Source organism: Lissotriton helveticus, chromosome 1_1, assembly GCF_964261635.1.
Source record: "Lissotriton helveticus chromosome 1_1, aLisHel1.1, whole genome shotgun sequence".
NCBI classification, from domain to species: Eukaryota; Metazoa; Chordata; class Amphibia; order Caudata; family Salamandridae; genus Lissotriton; species Lissotriton helveticus.
In genome coordinates, this window is record NC_136057.1 from 98,498,297 (window position 1) to 98,514,052 (window position 15,756).

Consider the following 15,756-nt stretch of genomic DNA (forward strand, 5'->3'; position numbering starts at 1 on the left):
GTGCTTAAAGAAATGTTCTAATAATATTGTTTCACCTAACACAGGAATTACAAATCTATCTAAATGCCCTATTATAAGTTCAGCCTTCATGAATAGCCATAACAATATATTTAAGTTGATAATCGGTTCCTTTTCACAGATGCCAACTCCAAACAAGCATTGCTTAGGAACTGGAACTAAAACGTGGAAAACTTAAAAATGGCAGGGAAAAAAGGGACTTATTAGCCCAATTGTAAGAATATGGACAACATGCTTCTCCCACCCGCCTTCACTTAAACGGAAAAAAGAGGGTGCTGGGTTTCACAGCTCATAGCAGCCATCTCTCCTCTTACTTTGCCAGCTTGATGTGACCTTGTTGTGGGACTCTCAGTCCCTCAGAGTCGAGATGGCCATTGTTTATAAACAGACACAACATTGGTGGGCAACTTGCAAGATCAAAAGATGCCTTAAAGATAAGCAGCAAAATTTGATTTATTCACCATTTCAGTACAATTCGGTGATTGAGTTTACCACCTATCAGTATAAACATGTATATTGTAGAGGTATCATTGTAAGCCGCCAAAAACAAAGGCACTGGATGTAGCCACTTGGATGTGGCACAGATAGCAGGGCTCGGAGAACAGAGTAGCACAGCCCTGCCAGTGATGCTTTGTCTAAAAATAAAGAAAATGTCTTTACTTCTCAGAGAAAGTAAGCAATCAATTGATCTTCAATAGCCCTGTAAGTCAATACAGATACATGGCCTAGAATACGCAAGTCGTTCTAATCTTCCTGGCACCAGTACTTTGGTGTAAGCAGAAAGACCATTGTGCGTGATAAGCAAACATCCAATTCATACATATGCCAACAGTCAGTTTGTGCTCCCACAGGGACTGAACAACCATATATCTGCAGCGGGGCACTCAACCTTTGAGTGAAAGACGGGAAGGGGGCCAGAAATGCTGCCCAATTTCCCATTCAGGAATACCCACCCTACACCATTCACATCCACAAACAGTGCATACTCACACCAAATGTACACCACACACAACCCTATGCACATACAAATGTTACCAGCATACACTATAAAACAAACCAAAAAACATCTATACACCCTCCTATCCCAACTACCACACCGTCACCTATAAACAGTATATAACTCTATCGGATACCACTAACCAATTCATTCATCCCTAACACAACACCATACATAACTACATCCCATTCAGACATGCACTCCCTGCTCTAAACACCCCTATCAGACCACTGTATCTTACCAACAAACATATAATCAGCCTTCCATCATTTGTCCAACCAACACCCTCCTCTTCCTTCTACCTTAGCACTAACGCACAACACATACACTGCACAGAACCACACTTTTTAACTCTTGCAACACACCAGTCTAAGACAAAGACAAATACTCTTACCTCTACTTCATCCCCTCCTACACATAACATACACTCTACTCATACACACATCACCACCGCTCTACCTTACAACATGCACTCATAAACAATACTATACAAACAAAACCATCACATGAAACAAATACACCAGAACTCCTTTTCAATATTCCTCAAAAACAAAACATCACACACACCAGCACAACAAAATCTTCAAAGCGCAACACCTCTTAATACCTACCATCACAAAATACAAACATACACCGGCCTTTCAAACAACATAAAGGAACAAACTCCAATGCCAAGCTTTCTCTCTTCTACCACACCTAACAAAGATACAGCAACACAGCAACACTCCTCCAAACGCCTCTCATCCACTGGACAATTTAAGAATCTTACTACGTGACCCACTGCTGCACCACCACCCCTGACTCATACACCTGCCGCCCTAAACAAGCAAACAATATAAGCATCGTGCCACAACTTCGCTTCCCCATGTCTACTGCACAACATTGTTACACCATGAAAACAACACAGCCCACCAACTCACTCTCAAACACCATCTTCACCACATTCACGCGCAGACCCATAAAAATGCCTTAGCATGCTGGATGAGGAGCATGATACAGAATAGCTACACGATTGCTATCCTAATAGAGCTAATACCAGCACTAAAAACACACCAGCTAGAAACCCACACAATACGGATCACTGTTCTACAAAACAAACTCTCACTTTCACCAAAGCCCATTCTCTAAACTGTCTAATAATAAATGCTCGGTTCCTCTCTAAAAAAAACTTCACATCTACGACCTCCTCACCCGATGCAAAACCAGACATACTATTCATAACCGAATCATGGTTGGGAGATGATATGGCTCCAGTCCTGCATGAAGCTGTTCCTCTAGGCCAGTGTTTCCCAAACTGGGGTCCGTGGACCCCCAGGGGTCCGTGACACATGCCCAGGGGGTCCCCAGGCAGCAGTTTCAAAAGAACTGCCAAGTTCCTTGTAGAATTAGCAGTTTTCGAGCAACAATAAAAGTGTCAAGATAACACCAGTGATTAATGTACCTGCTGCAGAGAGATGCGAGTTTTGTCCTGAGGCAGGTTTCACTTACCTAATGAAGCACAGAGGGTTAATATGCCTGCTACAAAGAACACATAACATGCATTTTAAAAAACAGTATTTTATGTGCATAGGTCAGTTGGTTACTGTTTTTGTCACAGAGATTCTTTTGTTACTCTGCAGGTCATAAGAGACAATCATAATCTAGCACGGTGACCTGTCATCAAAGAGCTGCCTACACACTGCATGGTACAAGTTAGTAACTTATGTTTTTTCCAGTCTTTCCTTATCCTGATGCTGCTTAGGGGTTTATTTGGGTGGAAATACATTTTTATTGTTAAAGTCAATGCTAACCACTGTGTTATGTTCTGAATCCTGAGTTTGTGCTTTTCCAGACAAGCACTCTTTAAAAATGTCTACAAGTATGCATGACATGTGAATCCTACACCTTGTAGTCCCCTTTGCCTTATGTACCATTTTCTCTACACTGAATTACACATATGATTCATTGTCTTTATATGTGTGTGATGTAAAGTGCTCTGACATCCTACAATGGAATGAGAGATGCTATAAAACAAATGAAATAAATGTGACAGATGTGCTATGGAGAAATGAGAGGCACTGTTGAAGGGTGACAATAAGGGAATCATTGAAGAACCCCAACAAAGATAGTTGTATCCTGGTGCATATTAAGGTCATCATTTACTATTCTTTAAAAGCTAATACAATTCAATATATAATGATAAATGTGTTGTAGAATGCACCATTGATTCCTAACTTTTCTTGGGGGTGAGAGGCCACTCACTGCACTTAGTGTGCACTGTATGGGGACTGGTCTCAAAACACTTGCCTTGGCTGCTTTGGGGTTCCACTCTGGCAGGAGCCTTGTACTGTGAAATAAAACAAACTATTTAAAAGTTAATCACAGAGATGCAGCACCAACCTTCCCTTTACATTGTCCCATTTTTTGCAAACTCTTTCAATATAAAATACTAAAATCCTTAGTAATTTGAGTATTTGATTTTGTGTAAACGTGTGTTTATTTTTTTTTAATTACTCTTTTAATGTTTGAAATTTAAATCATACAAATTGCTGGGGGTCCCCGACTTCCAGTGGTGAGTCAGTGGGGGTCCTCAGGAGTCAAAAGTTTGGGAACCACTGCTCTAGGCTATCAAACGATCACCCAAAATCGTATAGGCAAAAAAGGAGGTGGTCTAGCTGTTGTGTTCAGACAAACATTACATATCACTAAAGTTGACGACATCACCATAAAGAATTGTGAGGCTCTTCTCACCAGATGCAATCCTACACCGTCTTCCTCCTGTAACCGTCTGATCCTTTACAGACCTCCACCTAGCAAGACGACATTTCCAGACACAGTTCTAGACACAGTTTCAATATGAATTCTGGGTGACCTCAACATTTGGTTTGACAAACCCAATATGACCCATCCGAAAACAATAATCACTGGCCTAGACGCACTGAACCTGCATCAAATTGTCCACAAACCGACACACATCGCCAGACATATCCTAGATGTCATTTTTGCTAATACTGAACTAGTTATGTTTCAAACTATAACTCCAGTCACATGATCAGACCACCACTTGCTTTCCAAAATCAAACAACACTAAGCGACTCACCTAAAACTACCTTACATCTATCCACCTATCGGCTGTGGAACAAACTCAACTTGGAACACTTAGAAACACAACTAATATCCAGTGCAAATCTGCATACAATACATTCTGTTAAAAAATGATATAACTGGCTACGGGAACCTTTTGACATCCTGATACCACTCAAAACCACACAACAGACCAAAAGAAAAAAGCGCCTTGGAGAAACATAATAATAAAGACATAAAACAACAAATTAGAAAGCTGCAACGTACCTGGCTCAAAACAAACGCCAGACAATACAACCTTCACCTATTGAAAATTAACAGATTATACAAACCAGCTATTAAAAAAGCTAAGAAAAGGTACTATTCAGACAGAATTCAAACAGCTAAATGTGCAAATAAAGAATTCTATAAAATTCTTAATGAATTTCGCAAATCAAATTGCCTGGAAGGAATTCATCATGTTACTCAAGATTTCACAGACAACCAAGGCAAATCATTACACAGACAAAGCAGACACACTGGACTCATACTTAAAACAGAAACAAAGCACCAGCACTAACCCTTGTACAAAACAACAACCCAAGAATACTATAATCTAGCCTCTCCGTTCCTTCCAACACATCTCACACAATGAATGTATGGACCAGGTCAATGCAAGCATGCCTGCCGGCAGCCCTTTTGACGTGTGTCCACCACAAACTTTCAAGACAATTCTTTAAACAACCTCTGCTGCCACTCCAGTAAAAAGAATCATCAACGATTCCTTAACTACCGGACTATTTCGAGAAGAACTCAAAAAGTCACACACACTCCCTTTACTGAAAAAAACAAACTTGGATCCGCTGAACCCTGACAACAACAGACCTATTACAAATGGACCTTTCCTGGGCAAACTGATAGAGCAGCATTCGCCCAGATTTCACAATTCATTGAAGAGAATGACATACTTTCAGACTTCCAAACAGGATTCCGTTTGGGAAGAGGCACAGAATCTGCCCTTCTTGCCATCAGGGAAGACCTAAAGAATACAGTAGACTGCAACGGGGTTGCTGCGCTACTCCTCTTGGACCTCTCAGCTGCCTTTGACCCGGTTGACCATGACACTCTGTAACAAAGACTCTATGAAGCCGGCATAGAGGGGACTGCTCTACACTGAATTGTGTCCTACCTTCGAAAAAGAACTAATGTCATCCATACTCCACTTTTCTCGTCCAAACCATACGCCACAAAAGCAGGGGTCCTTCAAGGCTCTTATCATCTCGCCCATGCTTTTCAACATCTACATGAAGTCATTACCGGTACTGATCAATACATTTCACTTCACGTGCTATAACTATGCCGATTACACACAAATACTCCTTCAACTGGAACGCCCCAAAGACACTGGAAAATCTCCAATTTTCAGTTGTCTCAGAGCTGTGGATCATTGGATGACTTGAAGCCATCTCAAATTGAATGCTTCCAAAAACGGAAATACGCAAGTGTGGAGATTGGAAACATTATGACCCGCTTGCCACCTGGATTGATGAACTGGGATCCCCACCTAAAGTATTGAGGTAAGTTAGAAACCTCGGAATGACCATGGACTGCAAGCTATCAATGAATGCCCACGTGGACAAACTAGCAAGATCAAGCTTTGTCACTATAACAACACTGCAACAAATTTTCCCTCATTCGGGATTTCCACACAAGGTTCAAGCTACCATCTCCCTTGTTCTGTCCAAACTCGAGTACGCCAATAGCCTCTACCACGGATCCCATTTAACGACCATGAAAAGACTACAAAGGATTCAGAACTCAGCTGCCAGACTACTCTTACATATCAAACCGGGAGACCACATCTCACCTGCCTTGAAAGCCCTGCATTGGTTACCGGTTGCCAGAAGATCCATGTTCAACCTACTTTGTATCACCCACAAAGCACTACCTGGAATGGGACTGCTCTTCATCAGGAATAAAATCACCAAACACGTTCAACAAAGGAACCTCAGCTCTAAAGGGGTATCTTACCTCAAAATCTTAAGATACCAGAAAAACAAGCATTTGCCATGCAATAGGTCTCGCATTAGGAAAGTTTGAGCTATTGGTATTGTAAATGACACATTTTTTATTTATGTGTTGGTTTTGAAAATAGCGAAATTAATAGCTTTGTCATTTATAATGTCAATAGTTTTAACTTTCACAAATGTGACACCTATAGCATTTGTAAAGCAATATGTGTTGTATTTACGTGACTTAGATGTATTGATATTACAAATAACAATGGCTTTTTATTTTTTTAATAATTAATAATTAAATAAAAGTTATTGTGATTTCTAATGGCAATAGCTTAAACTTTTGTAAATAACTTTTGTGAAGATTATGTTAAGTGTATTTTATTGTGAAGAAAATCCAAGAACAGAAGTGAAATATTAACATTTTTTTCTGACATTTGTAATAAAGCTTGAAACATTGAGAGAACATATTTGAACCAGTTGTTGTTGAATGGTTGCACAGATTGATGCTGTGGTGGGGCTGAGTGATGTTGTGGTGGCGACGAGTGATGCTGTGGCGTTCAGTGATGCTGTGGTAGCACATAGTGATGTTGTGGTGCCCCTTAGTGATGCTGTGGTGGTGCTGAGTGGTGCTGTGGTGATGCGATAGATAGAGTGAGTGCAATAGATAGATAGAGGGAGGGCGATAGATAGATAGATAGAGAGAGGGGGATAGATAGAGTGAGGGCGATAGATAGACAGATAGAGTGAGGGCGATAGATAGCTAGAGTGATGGCGATAGAGTGAGTGCGATAGATTGACAGATAGAGTGAGGGCGATAGATAGATAGATAGATAGACAGATAGATAGAGTGAGGGTGATAGATAGAGTGAGGATGATAGATAGATAGATAGATAGATAGATAGATAGATAGATAGATAGATAGATAGATAGATAGATAGATAGATAGATAGATAGATAGATAGATAGATAGATAGATAGATAGATAGATTGAGGGCGAAGATAGATAGATAGATAGATAGATAGATAGATAGATAGATAGATAGAGTGAGGGTGATAGATAGATAGACAGATAGAGTGAGGGCGATAGATAGATAGAGTGATGGCGATAGAGTGAGTGCGATAGATTGACAGATAGAGTGAGGTCGATAGATAGATAGAAAGCTAGATAGAGTGAGGATAGATAGATAGATAGCTAGATAGATAGATAGATAGATAGATAGATAGATAGATAGAGTGAGGGCGATAGATAGATAGATAGATAGATAGATAGATAGATAGATAGATAGAGTGAGGGCGATAGATAGATAGAGTGATGGCGATAGATAGATAGAGTGAGGGCGTTAGATAGATAGAGTGAGGGCGATAGATAGATAGATAGAGTGAGGGCAATAGATAGACAGAGTGAGGGCGATAGATAGAGTGAGGGCGATAGATAGAGTGAGGGAGATAGATAGATAGAGCGAGGGAGATAGATAGATAGAGTGAGGGTGATAGGTAGATAGATAGATAGATAGATAGATAGAGCGAGGGCGATAGATAGATAGAATGAGGGTGATAGATACAGTGCGGGCGATAGACAGATAGAGTGAGGGCGATAGATAGATAGACAGATAGAGTGAGGGCAATAGATAGATAGACAGATAGATAGATAGATAGATAGATAGAGTGAGGGCGATAGATAGATAGATAGATAGATAGATAGATAGATAGATAGATAGATAGATAGATAGATAGATAGATAGATAGATAGATAGATAGATAGATAGATAGATAGAGTGAGGAGAGATCAGATAGTAAAAAAGCTAGACTTCTGGTGACCAAACAGAAGCTTGAATGTCATATTTCTGGCTGTAGCACTTGAATTGAAATGCAGTTCATTCAACTAAGATAACCCCTTACTAGAAGGTGAGTGCCCTGTTGTGGCGTTTTAATGGGTTCCAAATATAATGTAAGCATTTAAAAACATTGAAGAGGCCTTCAGCGTGGCAAATACTATTTGCAAAGCAGGTGGTACTCCTTCAAAAACCATATGATTAATGTGGTTGTAGGTGGCCAAACTTCATCTTGTAAATTACTCTTCTTTTAGAATAGAGCCGTCTCTTTGGCACCAGAAGCCTTTCAGACACCCCTTTGGGGAACTGAACTATAATGTAAGAGAAGCTTAAACTATTTCATGCATCACTGAGTGCGATCTCCTGTGTCCCTTCCATAACGTCTTGGGGTGTGCTGGAAGCGAACTCTGTGAATCCAACATGACAATCAACAGCCGCAATGGCTTTACAATAAGCACTTATTGTGAATTACGCTGTGGTTACTAAAGAGGTTTGGTAACTCCCTGCACCCGTGTGTGGCCACCTCATAAAAATATCACTGGAACACCTAATCCCACTACAGAGAGGGAAGGGGCAAAAGGAAGGACGGCTGCAAGATTGGCGGACAAGAGGCAGGCCTCCATGTGGCTGCAGAGGAGCATACTGAGGGGATGGAAGAAGTAACAAGCACTGTCAAAGTAAACACGAGCCATAAGGGCACTCAACCAAGAATCCTCCCTGCTCCGTGCAGCTCTAGTCAGATCTCTTGGCTGTAAAATAAAGCGGCTGCATGGAAAGTGGGCAGAGTGCCAGGATTTAAACACCGCAGGCACTTCTAGGAAGTGCTCAGCTTGTGAGCATCTGCCGCAGCAACAGATCCACAATCCGGTCCCCTCTGGCTAACCCACCAGAGCACAGGCAGTTTGCAGATGCACAGATGTTTTCAGCAGAAATCTTGACAAAGACACGTCCTCTCAAAAACCCCGATGATTTTAGATATCCCCGTCGTGAAACAAATGAGATGCACTTTTAAAAGTACGGCTTGTAGGCAGAAAGGTAGGTTTCAGTTTATTCAAGTTCAAAAAGAAGCGAAGTGACAAAATGCCAGTTTTATTGAAAACGTGTCAGTGTCTGAATGAGGATATGCCACAGGACACTCGTCTACTCGTACGTGGAGCGGTGGAGGGGAAATCGGAGAGAGGTTGAAGTGTAAGGAGAATGAGAAAGGTAAAACCCAGCAGGGCAAGTAATCTTGAGACATTATTAGGAAAACAGAGAAAGCAGCACTAGCGCGAGTCGGCAAAGAAAAATGTAATTGCAATAATCCTGAAAAACAGCCCAAGTCCTAAACAAGCTTCGGCATTGTGCAGAGGGGGGCGGGGGAGCAGATTCCTTTGAAGTCTGAAGCTCACAGGCTGCCAAATGGTGTGCGATGTGCACGCGCCCAAACACATACACTGTATAGATATCCCTGTCCTGAAACAAATGAGATGCACTTTTAAAAGTACGGCTTGTAGGCAAAAAGGGAGGTTTCAGTTATATTCAAGTTCAAAAAGAAGCTAAGTGACAAAATGCCAGTTTCACTGAAAACGTGTCAATGTCTGAATGAGGAAATGCAACAGGACACTCGTCTACTTGTACATGGAGCGGTAGAGGGGAAATCGGAGAAAGGTGGAAGAGTAAGGAGAATGAGAAATGTAAAACCCAGCAGGGCAAGTAATCTCGAGACATTATTTGGAAAGCAGAGAAAGCAGCACTAGCGCGAGTCTGCTACGGAAAATGTAATTGCATTAAGGCCGGAAAACAGCCCAAGTCCTAAACAAGCTTTGGCATTGCGCTGAGGGGGGCGGGGGAGCGGATTCCTTTGAAGTCTTTGAAGTCTGAAGCTCACAGGCTGCCAAATGGTGTGCGATGTGCATGCACCCAAACACATGCACTGTAGGCAATCCGCCTGGAAAAGCATTTGGGAGCATTTTTGAAAGTCCCTACTTTATATCTCACCAAAGCATAGCTAACGCAATGGCTCAGGCGAGACCTAAAAACATGGGTGGCATATCCTTTCTGTTCAAGCAGCCAAACTATGGAAGTCTTTACCCCCCAACATAAGATCCACTGACAACCACCTTATCTTCAGAAAACTACTCAAGAATTGGCTCTTCCTCACAAAAGCAGCATACTGTATGTAAGCATTTATTTCACCATAGATATGTACCTATCTTTGTGTATTGCTTTGTATAAACATGCACAATAATTATGTTGTTAATAAAAAGATTTAAAAATCATCTTTGGCCTACATGTACTTGCTTCCATTGTGCATCTATGTACCTTCCATGTACTTGGATCTGTGTGTCAGATACTTTTCTCCTGAAAAAGCATATCCAATGCACTACCCTATTTCTCATCCTGTACCTCTATCAATTTCTTTAATCTACATATACTTACCTCCTTTATGCATTTATATACTTTCAATGTACTTATGGATCTATACATTTATCACTTTCTTCTAATTTAGCATTTCCAATGTACTACTATATTTCTCAGCCTTTACCTCTCTCAATATATCTTCTAGCCCAAAAATCTGTCTCATCTCTACTACTCTTTCCAATGCACTACCCTATCTCTCAACCTGTACAGCTATCAATATATGCTCTACGTCCACTCTCTCATTTATCCCAAACCCCATACCACTACTATGATCCCCAAAATAACCCTTTCTAGACTCTCTCCTACTCTACCCCTCCTTGCATCATCTGACATCTTTTACTATACCGATCCCCAAAGCAAACCTTTCTAAACTCTTCTCTCTGACTCTTGCCCTCCAAAACCCCTATTACTCATCCAAAAGCCTCCTCCTACTGCTATGACCTCACAAAAAACCTTGACTATCCCACCACTATCCTTTTCAATCCAAATAACCGTCTAACATGTTCACTTCTCAAATTCCATATTCCACTATACTAATTCAACACTAATCCTTTATGGGTTCCAGAGTACACATCTACAACACGTATACAATGGTAACTGCCTTAACAACGTGGTCTGAGACAGGCATGTCGTTTACCTGCAAGTGGAACCATGCTTACCTTAACCACACATATTCATGTTTAAGGCAGTGCGCGGTCTGAATGTTGGATAGGCAGGGACATGAACAGGAAGCGTTAAGAAAGAAAGGTCAACGCGGACAGGTGGAGGGGCTGGGGTCGGGTTTGGGGGTGGAGTAGTTGGTTTTGGGGGGGTGGTCAGGGTAGTTTTTAGGGCTTGAGGTTGGATTGGGTTAGGGCTCCTTGAGTTAGGACTCAGGGGCCATTTCAGTTTTGCACATATAGGAGTTAGCAAGGTTTGGCTGAAATTTAGTTTTTTGACTTGTTTTGGCTGAATTTTGCTTGTTTTTGAATGGGTGCAGGTGGGGTTTTTTAGGTCAAAAGTCATACCCATTCCTGTGAATCGATCAGATGCAGCTTGGTAGGCATTTGGGGACAAGTGGGACTTGTGTCCCTCCAAGTTTTCAAAGGATCGAACAAGTGGAACTAGTAGAAAAGCAATTGTTTCTGAGATGCTGGTGTCCAATTTTATCCAATGGGCCCATTTTGGAGGTTCTTGAGAAATACTTTTGGGGTGGTTTCAGTTGCTCCAAGTGAATGCGGCTTCTGATGGTTGGGGATGCCTGCTGTGTGTATGAACATTTTGGGGGAAATCGATCCACAGTAAGGGTGGTTGTGGACCTAGTTTGGAAATAGCAAATCGCCTGCATTGGGGCCTATGGGATTGCATCTTGTGTTTCTGAGTGGAGCTAGTTGGATTTGCTGGTTTTGAAATTACCCCACATATTCATTTAGCAGTCAAACCTCTGCAACAAAAATCGTTGTAAAGGCATACATAGTAAACAAATGCATGGTTAAGTCGCATTTGAGGTTGGAACTGCGTTGTAGAGGCATGCATGCTTCAGCCATGACTGCCTCTGTCATACAACCTTATGTAATGTTTTGGACTCATTAGGCTCAGTGAGTCTCAAGGTCAATCTCATAAAAATCCACTTAGCCACTAGAAAATGTGTTGCAGGGATTCTGCTCCTACACAGAACTGTGCACAGAGACTCAGGACCTCAGTGAATTGTGGTGTACCAAAAACCTCACCTCGGTGCCTAGAAACCCTAACCAGCTAGCATCAGTGTCACATTAGCTCTTCATCCTATAGCAAAGGAACCAATGATTAGACAACCCAGAAGCAAGATCACTCTTTCGTTATTCTCTCATACCTGTCCACAACAGGAGTAAAAAGAGACAGAGGCAAAGTTAAAATATTTATTTTACCGACGTGCTCTAAGATGCAGTATTTTTTCTAACATAAGCAGATATACAATCAGAAATAATATGGCCAGCATTGTTACAATTCCATAAAACACAAAAAGAGAAATCATATTACAATGATAGTGAAAACTGGTCTTATAGTGCCTAGTATAACACCCTCCCTAGATAGGAACTATGTTTTATGAAATATAGAAGGTCTCTTAGGCTTGTGCGGGTGACCCCATGCCTCTAGGATCAGCAGGAATGTATCACATCGGGATCTGCAAGAGCTCTCTGTCTCTCTGGAAAAACGGGAGTCTTCCAAGGGCCTGAAATCATGCTTACAGTGCATTATTAAAGGCACCAGAATCACGTTGGTGGCAGCTGCATGTATGTTATGGCTAAAACATGAGCCGATCAGCCCGAAGAACAGCTTCCTTATTATGATAACCTTGGAAGCTTTAGAACACTATTTGCAGACTAAAGTGTTCAATGTAAGTCTCAGGATGCTAAAAACAAGCCATTCTCATTTTTTTTTTGTAAATATTTTTTTATTGCAGCAAGTCAGGTGGTAAAATCAAAACATTTGCAGCATTTCCTTCGTTGCCCGGTATAACTATTAATCTCCAGTATTCGTTCTACACAGCCGTTTAGCTCACACCCCGGAGGTCGAGCGGCGCAACCGTAGTTTAAATCTCGTGTTAGGAGATACAGCATGACTCTGTGACACCCGGGTGTCTGTGAAATGGCAATGCTACTTTCCAGTTCTCCCTGCCTCCCCCCCTGCGCAGTGTCCAGTAGGATCAGTAGTTCTTCTTTTACATTGCTGAACAACACCCCCCGCCCACTCAACCCTCTCAATCCCGCCCAACCCCCACTCCCTCTCTGGAACTACCCCTCCCGCCCCTAACTCTGCCCCCCCACCCCCCGGACGTGCCAACGTAACACCAGTGCGAATCCACACCCGTCCCGACCAATCCAGACCCGAGGCAGACCGTCAGGAGCAGTCAACAAACATCATGCAGTCAGCACCTAGGAAGTAGGGGAACTAGGAAGGGGGACTAGGATCCCATCTCATCAGGCGGTCGGACCGCTGGAGCAGGGCTATGCTCTGGGGTGTCCACCTCGTCTAGGTCTAAAAGTGTGAAGTCCAGGACCAACCCCTCCCACGCCCTGGCCCCCTCTAGAGCCACGTCATTGTCTGCCCTGAGTGCAGCTTGCATACGGAGCTCCCCCTCACACCGGGCCCACTTGAGAAGCTCGGCCTTCCATCTCTCCACCGCAGGGCCCCTATTCGCCTTCCATTGGGATGTTATGGCCCGCTTCGCTAAGAGTAGACCCAGGTCCAGGAACTTGCTAGTAATCTTGTTTTTCGATGTGTGTGGGAACCAGTGTAGGATGCAATGTGCCATGGTGAATTGCAAGTCTCTCTCCGTAACCTCCCTCAGGCTGTCCTCTACCTCCCGCCAAAAGGAACCCAGTGCTGGGCAGGACCAGAACATGTGCTGGAAATCAGCCAAGTCCGCCGGACAGCGCGGACAGGTCGCCGGGTGGGCCGGGAAATATTTATGCAGCTTGTCAGGGGTCAGGTAGGCCCTGTGTAGGACATAGAGGTGCACCAGCTGAAATCTAGCGTTGCGCGTCCCGCTGCGAACCCGGGCAACTATGCCGTTCCACGCCTCCTCAGGTATCTCCGTCGATAGGTCCGCCTCCCATTTCGCCTTCAGGGTCAGTAGTGGGGTGACCGTCTCCGAGACCATGCGTCTGTATAGGCACGTGACTGCCTTGACCGTCCCCGCCATCATCACCACGTACTGGCAGCCCAGAGACAGTGGTGGCTCCGTCATGCCCGACTTCCAGTGCCTGTGGATCGCCACCGTTAGTGCCGCATGAAGGAGGAAGTCTCCCCCCGCCAGCTCAAAGCGGTCTCTCAGAAGGTCAAAAGGCAGCAGTACCCCTTCCTCATAGAGGTCCCCTATGGACGTGAGACCTTGCAGCTCCCATCCTCCTAGCCCGTGCCACGAGCCCCCATGCGGTAACGCCCCGCACAGCCTGAGCGGGATCTCAGGGGCATAAGGGATCGTAATACGGCCCCTCCGGCGATATCTGTTCCAGCATTTTCGGGCTGTCGCAAATTCCTGAGTGAGGTGGAAATCTCCCGTCGGGAGCCCCAGAACAATCCGGGAAAGCACTTGAACCGGGCCTGCCGGTTCCTCCAATCCACCTTCCCCCTTTCTGGCTCTCGCCACCCATTGCGTCAGCCATTGCATCTGGGTATAGGTAGTATAGTTCGTAATCTGGCACCGCCAGCCCACCTTCCTCTCGAGGGCGGAGGAGCGTATTGTGTGCCACCCTGCGTCTGCCCGCCCCCCACAGAAAGCCGATTACCATCGACTTCAGCCACCGGAAGTAACTCACCGGGATCCAGATCGGGAGGGTCCTGAAGAAATAAAGCAGCCGCGGCAGGGTCACCATCTTAAGAAGTGCCACTCTCCCCATTAGTGACAGTGGGAGCGTGCTCCAAAAATCGAAGTTCTCCCTAGTATGCCTAATCGCCGACCCAATATTTCCCTCAAGGATATCCGTCTTATCATGGAAGATCGAGGTCCCTAGGTAGCGCAGGCTCCTTTCTTCCCACGTCAGCCCCTCCGTGGACTGTGGACACATTCTTCGCGGGCGGGCCGGGAACAGGTAGGACTTCGCCCAGTTTACTCGGAGGCCTGACACCCTGCTCAACGATTGGAGGAGGGTTTTTGCTCCCCGCAGCGAGTCAGTGGAGTCCGCTAGGAACATCAGCAGGTCATCTGCATATAATGCGATGTGATGCACCTGGCCATAAACATCCAGCCCCAAATACGCCCGACCCAACCAGGCTCGCGCCGCGAGGGGTTCGACGGCCATGGCGAACAACAGGGGGGAGAGAGGGCACCCCTGGCGAGTGCCCCTGCCCACTGCACACAACTCAGAGATAATTCTCCCAGTTCTGACCCTCGCCGTTGCGTTCCGGTAGAGCAGCCCCGTCCAATCCACAAAGCCCTCGCCCAGGCCCAACGTACGCATGACATGGAATAGATAAGGCCACTCCAGGCTGTCAAAGGCCTTCTCCATGTCTACAGCAAACACCACCGCCTCATCTCCGTGATAGGTGTCAGCCTCCAAAACATGCAGAAGCCGCCGTACGTTAAGCGCCGTATTGCGGGCCGGGATGAAACCAGACTGGTCTGCATGGATCAGCCTGGACATGTAGGGGAGCAAACGCGTCGCCAATATTTTACTCAGGATTTTATAGTCCAGGTTGAGCATGGACAGGGGGCGATACGCCGTCCGGTCCCACGGTTGTTTGCCCGGTTTTAATAGGGGGACTATGAGCGCTTCGCTAGTGGTCGTCGGTAGGCTGCCCAGTCGCTTCGCCTCATTGTAAAGGCCCGTCAACCTGGGTGCCAGAAGGTCGATATAGGCTAGGTAAAACTCTGTCGGGAGCCCATCGGAGCCCGGCGTCTTGTTCCTCGCCATACCTTTGATGGCGACTCTCACCTCCCTCTCCTCAATTTTGCTCCCGAGCCGCCTCGCGTCCTCCTCCCCCA

General features: G+C 44.5%; 1 long non-coding RNA gene across 1 annotated transcript in view; it reads left to right on the plus strand.

Annotated features, from left to right (window-relative positions):
- The window catches only part of LOC144767905 (uncharacterized), a 210,204-nt gene that overhangs the window by 66,919 nt on the left and 127,529 nt on the right, over positions 1-15,756 (plus strand). The window contains exon 6 of the long non-coding RNA XR_013598382.1: positions 2,635-2,700. This is a non-coding gene — a long non-coding RNA (uncharacterized LOC144767905). The remainder of the gene's footprint in view (positions 1-2,634; positions 2,701-15,756) is intronic.